This window comes from Pleurodeles waltl, chromosome 5 (genome assembly GCF_031143425.1).
Source record: "Pleurodeles waltl isolate 20211129_DDA chromosome 5, aPleWal1.hap1.20221129, whole genome shotgun sequence".
Lineage (NCBI taxonomy): Eukaryota > Metazoa > Chordata > Amphibia > Caudata > Salamandridae > Pleurodeles > Pleurodeles waltl.
Window position 1 is genome coordinate 683,911,081 of NC_090444.1, and position 7,542 is coordinate 683,918,622.

The following is a 7,542-nucleotide window of genomic DNA, read 5'->3' on the forward strand; positions in this document are numbered from 1 at the left end:
GTCTGTTCACTCACTTGATACCTGACCTTCAACAGGAGATGACCTACACTGCAAGTGCTGCTGTGACCTCAGTCTGGAAGCGACAATGGCTCATGTGTATGGGGAAAGGGCCCCTGCCTTCACTTCGGAGGAGTTGGCGAAACTAGTGGATGGGGTCCTCCCCCAGTACACACAACTGTACGGTCCTCCAGACAAACAGGTGAGTACACTGTGAGCATGCTGCATGGGCAATGCCTGTTTGGAGAGGTGTGGATGGAAGATCCATGGGGGGGGGGACTGAGGCCTGCATGAGCAGACGGTGAGTGTATATGAGTCAGGGCAAGGGTGGGAACGTGGGCCAATGAGTATGACGGTCCGGACAGGGTAAAGATTTTCCTTTTCCCCTGTACTATTCCTCTAGGTCAGCGCCCACCAGAAGAATGATATTTGGCGTGCCATCACCAAGGACGTCCGGACCCTGAGGGTCCACCACAGACGGAGCACCCACTGCCGGAAAAGATGGAAGGACCTTCGCCGCTGGAGCAAGAAGATGGTGGAGGCCCAGCTGGGGATGGCCTCCCAACGTGGGAGGGCTGCCCGTCGCACCATGACCCCCCTGATGTTCCGGATCCTGGCGGTGGCGTATCTGGAGTTGGATGGGCGCTTGAGGGCATCACAGCAGCCACAAGGGGGTGAGTACAGTCACATTCAGCTGACTCTGCGCCCATTACGAGGTGTCTCTGCCGTGGGGGGAGGTAGGCAATGGGTTGCCGTAGGCCAGGGCGAGCTTGGTAGGCAAGGTCCCTTGTGAGGCAGGTTCAGTGGAACCCCAACCCCACTAGTGGTTAGTGCCATCTACAACTAGTCAGGTTCCTTTGACTTCCATGTGTGCAGCAATCGGGCTTAGGCTTTGTACCCAATGGGCATGTGAATAATCTAGGAACTATAAGTGCATGGCGTAGTGCAGAGGGCTACTGTGTCTGTAGTGTCCGCCATCGGTAGTGGTGTTGCATGCACATGTCTTTCTTCTGTCTTCCCCCCCACCTTTTTGTGGTCTCCCTGTTCTTGTGTGCAATAGCATCATCAGGCTGAGGAGCAGTGGCACTAGAGCAGGAGGGAGCTGCATCCCACTTGGCCCTGGAGGGTGAAACAACGGAGTCTGAAGCCACCAGTGGGACGGAGGGCAAGGGGAGCTCCACGGCAGGGACAGGAGGTGACAGCAGTGACAGCGACTCCTCCTCTGATGGGAGCTCCCTTGCGGTGGCAGGCCCCTCTGTGCCCCCTGCATCAACAGGTACAGCCGCCACCCCCCTGCCAGCACCGCCCTCCCAGCAGCCCCTCAGCGTGTGTCCCGTGCCTGCTCACCCAGGAGGGTGGGCATCTCCTTCGCCCCAGGCACCTCAGGCCCTGCCCCAGTCAGCCCTGCTGCCCTCAGTGAGGAGGCTATTGACCTCCTGAGATCCCTCACTGTTGGGCAGTCTACCATTGTGAATGCCATCCAGGGTGTTGAGAGGCCTTTGCAACAAACAAATGCATACCTGGAGGGCATTCATTCTGGGCAGGCAGCCCAACAGAAAGCATTTGAGGTTCTGGCCTCAGCACTGGTGGCAGCCATTGTCCCTGTGTCCAGCCTCCCCCCTCCAACTTCCTCCACCCAGACCCAATCCCCTCTACCTCAGCCTATCCCAAGCCCACCATCAGACTAGCATGCACACATTTTAACACACAAGGGTGGCTCAGGCAAACATAAGCACCACACATCCCACAGGCACTCACACAAGCATCATACCCATGCAGAGATACCAACATCCACTGCCTCCACTGTGTCCCCCTCCTCCACGTCTCCCTCCTCCCTCCCAGTCTCGTCTCCACTCACCCCTGCATGCACTACATCTTCAGCCACTACCTCCATCACCAGCACGCCCATCACCACACACCGCTCACGTGCACTCACCACCCCCACTACCATTCACACATCCCCTGTGTCCTCTCCCAGTGTGTCAGTGAGCCCTCCTCCAAAAATACACAAACGCAGGCACACACCCACCCAACAGCCATCCACCTCACAACAGCCTCCAGCCCATGCACCTTCACCCAAATTCAGCAGACATACACCTCCTACAACCATTTCCTCTACCTCCATTCCCAAACCCCCTCCATCTACCCGTCCCAGTGTGTCTAAAAAACTTTTCCTGGCTAATATTGACCTCTTCCCTAAACCTACCCCCCGTCCTTCCCCTAGGGCCAGGCTTTCCAGGTCCCAACCCAGCACCTCAACCACCACATCCCCAGCCACAGTGGTGCCAGCAACTGCGGTCTATTGGAGTGCACCAACCATCAGGGCTGCCAATGTGCCACGGAGCGAGGGCAAGGACATTCCGCCACCTGCCAAGTTAAAAAAGTTGCCCACATCCCGGAGGGAGAAGCAGAAGACACCTGCCACCAAGGGGTCAGGGAAAACGAAAGGAGATAGTGGCAAGACAACTGCGCCACCATCAAAGGTGGGGAAGGGCCAGAAACTGAAGGGCAGGTAAGGAGAGGGCATGGTGGCACCGACTGAGGGACCAGTGTCACACCTTCTGTCCACGTCAACAGCAACCTGTACGGCGGAGAAGACAGAGCCTGCCGAAAGCACCACTGCCACAGAGCCCGCAACCAGCACCGCCACCACAGAGCCCGCAACCAGCACCGCCTCCACAGAGCCCGCAACCAGCACCGCCGCGACTGACACCGCCGCAAGCACCGCCAGCGGCCCCGTGACATCCTGAGCCAGTGGCACCACCGCAGACATGGCTGCCATCCCCATTGGTCAGTAGTCCGAGGCTGGTGGTGAGTTCCAGGAGCCTGGGCAGCTTCCATAAAGCATCACTGTCAGTGGAGAAAGGCATCCACTACCTCAGTCCTTGGCAGGATGAAGCACTCAGGGCACAAGCCCCCTTCAGAACCAGTGGAGAGATACATCCACTACCTCAGTCCTTGGCAGGATGAAGCACTCTGGGCACAAAGCCCCCTCCAGAACCAGTGGAGATTGACATCCACTACCTCAGTCCTTGGCAGGATGAAGCACTCTGAGCACAAAGCCCCATCCAGAACCAGTGGAGACTGTTATCCACTTGAGAGACTGTGGCTTTGCACTCCCCTGGACCAAGCAGTGGGCAAACCACCCACTGCAGAGACTTGAGAGACTGTGGCTTTGCACTCCCCAGGATAAAGCAGTGGGCAAACCACCCACTGGAGAGACTTGAGAGACTGTGGCTTTGCACTCCCCAGGATAAAGCAGTGGGCAACCCACCCACTGGAGAGACTTGAAAGACTTTGGCTTTGCACTCCCCAGGATAAAGCAGTGGGCAAACCACCCACTGGAGAGACTTGAGAGACTGTGGCTTTGCACTCCCCAGGATGAAGCAGTGGGCAAACCACCCACTGAAAGGAATTGAGAGAACTGTGGCTTTGCACTCCCCAGGATACATCAATGGGCATGGAGCCCCCTGGTGGAGCAGTGGCGTTGTGCGTTCATCAGGCTGAGGTGCCCCCCTCCCCCTGAAGTGCCTGTATATTTTCTATGTGATGCCCCTCCAGTGTTCTCTCCGTTTGGAGTCAGGTATGTAGTGTGGGCCTCGCCCATGCATTTTGGACCCAGTGGTCCACGGACAATGATTGGTGCTCTATCCAGACTTGTTTAGTTGGTGGACATAATTGTATATACTGGATTTTGAGTTTTGACTGATGGATTTTTTTTAATTACAATCGTTCAAATAATTTCCTTTTGTCCTTGCGTTATTCAAGGGGGGGTGGGGATTCTGTATGTGTAATGTTGCAGCATGTGTTCGTGTGTATGGTGTTGTGGGTGAGGGTGGGGGTGTTGCGTGTGTGTGTCACTCTCTTTTCCCTCCCCCTCCCCTGTGTTGTAGGTGCAGTACTCACCGTGGTCGTCGCCGCCGTCGTTGAAGCTCCTGATAGAGGAGCAGGAAGACCATCGCCTGCAGGATCTGCAGTTCGGGCTCCATGGTGTCCTAGTTCCTCATGAGGTGTGGAGAGGTGAGCGTTTTCCCTTCTGTGTACTGTTTCCGCCGTGTTTTTATTCGCGTTGGTTCCGCCCCGGAAAAGGTGGCGGATAGCCGTGTTGTGATAGGATGGGCAGTACATTGTCTTCCGCCTGTCTGTTGGCGGTGACCGCTGCGCTGTTTGTTTGTACCACCGTGGCAGTCTAGTGTTAAAGTGGGTGTCTATGTTGGCAGTTTCCGCCACGGTCGTAATCCCATTTTTTTTCCGCCGGCCTGTTTGTGGTATTAACGCCGCTTTAACACCGACCGCCAGGGTTGTAATGAGGGCCTTCATGTGCAAAATGTACCCACGGGGAGTGATCACCATTTGTGTTAAAAGTACTAAATAATGTGAAAGTTTTAATATTATGTATTAATATTTCATAATTAATGTTATAAACCTATGTTTTGTGATGCTTTGCATTCTTAACTTAGCCGAACTAGAGGCCTGGTCAGCGCTGGACCTTGCTTGCTTGAGCGTGGAGATGCGATGAGCTGCTGAGGACGGGAACTGGAGAAAAGGACCTTGAACTGTACAGAGTTCAGTGAAGAGTTCTGCTAGAGAAATCTGCAAACTCACCAGCCGACAGAAGACGATCAGTCCCAGGACTTGAACAATGGAGCTACTGACTAAGAGCTGGGGGCAACAATTTTGTTACCTAAATGATGTTCTCATCGACAGTAGGACCAATCATGTTAATGGAACTTGACTCTCAAAATAACGTGGACAAGTGGTAAACAAAAACTATAGGTTGGAGTCATAACCAGTGATAAGGTTGACCATTTAGCAATTTGTGGGATGGACTGAGAGACCCTTATAAAAAGTCATGACACAAGAGGAAAAATCAGAACGGAGAGGCGAAAATTGATGAGGTCAGGAGACGCTGTCTGAAGTGCTGAAATTTGGGTTTGCTCCTTGTGAGCCGGAGCCTAGCTGATGACTGAGGACCTGGAGACGAAGACTGACTTGTTGCTGATCTATCTTGGATAGGTAGCTATAACTTGACTGGCTGATGTGTGCCTTTTTCCTTCTAGGTACCAACCGTGCTGCTTAGAAATGTTTTTCTCTTTTAGTTAGATTTTTCCAAATTATTGTTTTTTTTAACTAAATTGTTTTCGCATGAAGACCCACATGCTGATGCTAATCTGAGACAGAGTAGGCTGACAAGGGTGACTATAGGGTGACTTTGACATGAGACTGACTGGCTCGCATTGCTGAATTATTCAATGTTCATGAATTTGCCACGCCTAGGTTAATGTTGATTTGCTTATTAATAAAATCTTGATGAATTATTGCTCATGATGCTAATAAAGTTTGATTAATCATGGATTCATTGAATAAAGGTTTTGATTAAATTTGTAATTAATAGGGAATAAAACGAACTAACTTTTTATGAGTGATGGTATTTTCTTATTAGTCTAATTTTTGGTATTGTATTATTGGTTGGAATTGTTTGTTGATGTTTCCCACTGGTCACCACTTGGCTAGGATATTCCATGCGATCCAAAAGATTCATCGACCTATACGTGTCCCCTTGTAAGTTTACTTACTAGGGAGAAGCCACGCTAGCAGTTTTTGGTAGCAGCTTGATGGTTAGATTCCTTAGGGAACTAGTTAAGTGGTGAGTAGTGGTTATGGTAGTTGTTTAAAGTTCAGTACAGTTGTTCGATTTTTCTGAGGTTTGAATTTTGTTTTTCTAAAATGGCAATGGTAGCAAAGATGATGTCCCCTTAAACCCAGAAATGACTTTCCCAGATCCTGAATCCCGTTGGTAAAATTGAGTATGTTCCCAGTGTGTTTTGAGATAGTATGAGAGTAGTAGATTGTGCTCGCACATGCGTACTCCAAAGTGCGAGAGCAGGGAAGTCGTCGAACTTCATATATGTATGGCGCTTTGTGCTCGAGAATTGTCCACGTGGTTGTTGGTGATGTACAGACCCTGCGTGGTCTAAGACTCCGGAGTATATTGACAAGTGTAGGAGACACTTGGGTATATGTAATAATCTGTCTGGTTTAGTAGGTTGATCAGGTGTGGTCAACAAGTCAGAGAGAATGTTAAATGTATAAAAGAAGCTTCGACTGAGATTTGGCGAGCCCTATGTGCACCAGGACAGACCCAAAGACCAGTTAAGAGTAAAGTTTACGGGTCAAATTTTACTTGCGAACGTGAGGGACTGAGAAAAAGGAGTAGCTAAGGTCCCAGACCAGATTATTATCTGGTGAAGACGCTCGCAATATAATTGCATTCGTTGAATGGCATTGAATTGAGGAGGCCAAGCCGCAAAACTTTGTCAGCCGCTGTGTGTCAGTGTGACGTCAGTATGTGCTGCGCTGGGATAGGTCAGTTACTGAGAAGAGCCGCGACCGGATTGGCAGCCATCCGCGAGAGGCAATTGGATGTGTAAATGGGGGAAGGGAATCTTGGGAGTAAAAGTAATTTAATTTATCGAATTTATAGTTCACAAAAACAGGCAAAAATTAAGTTTTTCAAGGCATTAAGGAGTGCAAAGAAGGGTGAATCTTACATTAAAGCTTCAGTGGGGGAACCAACCCCACCGGAGGGCAGTCCAGTACATCTCGTAATGACAGAGAAGGGCATAGCTTTGTGTCTTTGGTTAAAGCAATGGAGTGCATTGACTAAGAATCAAGGGACACTAGCTTTTCCAGAGCATGGAACGTTCAATTTGAGGGTTTTGGATCAGTTGCGATTATCATTGTATGACATGAAACCGCTACCGAGACCAGCACAGTTTGAGGCTTTAGCAGTTTGGGAGCTAGTGGCCAGACAGCAGCATGAGCTAAAAACCAACAGAAGGATAAAGAAGATAGAAAAGTCACTGGCTGAGGCTAGGTGGGATTGGGAACAAAAGAGATGGAGAATGGCAACCATGAAAGAGATTAAGATGTTCCCTGCAATCACAGAAGGTGATGATTCAGATAAGGGGGATGATAGCAAGGAAGGGGAGAGCGAGGAAAATAAGAAAAGGAAAAAGTCCTATGTGGATGATGACGATTCTGATGTTGAGGATTATATTACGCAGTTACTGAGAGATAGACCTCCACCTATGACGACTTATGCAGGGGGTCCAGGGACTAGTGCTACAGCCCCTCCTGCTGCTCCTGGGACATCCCAGGGAGCCGCGGGCGCTGTACAGGCAAAAGGAGGACAGATACCAGGGGCAGTGCAGAGTACACCAGTTGCAGGAACGAGAGCGGAAGCTCAAGTGCAGGTACCTACACCTTCAGCACTGAGAATTTACCCAGACGTACCAACTCTTGAGACTGTTTCAAATATTGTGGTGCCGAGGGTGCAGGTGCATCCGCAGCCAATGCTAGTTCAGACTGACCCGACTCCAATGTTACTGCCACCAGCACAGATGCAGAGTATGTCGGGGTTTAACCAATTAACAGGGACATCAGTGGATCTCACACCAGTTATGAATCAGCCGATGGGAGTACCACTTACACAAAGTACAGGTTCCAGAGCAGCCCCAGATGCAATATCACTACCGATCACTG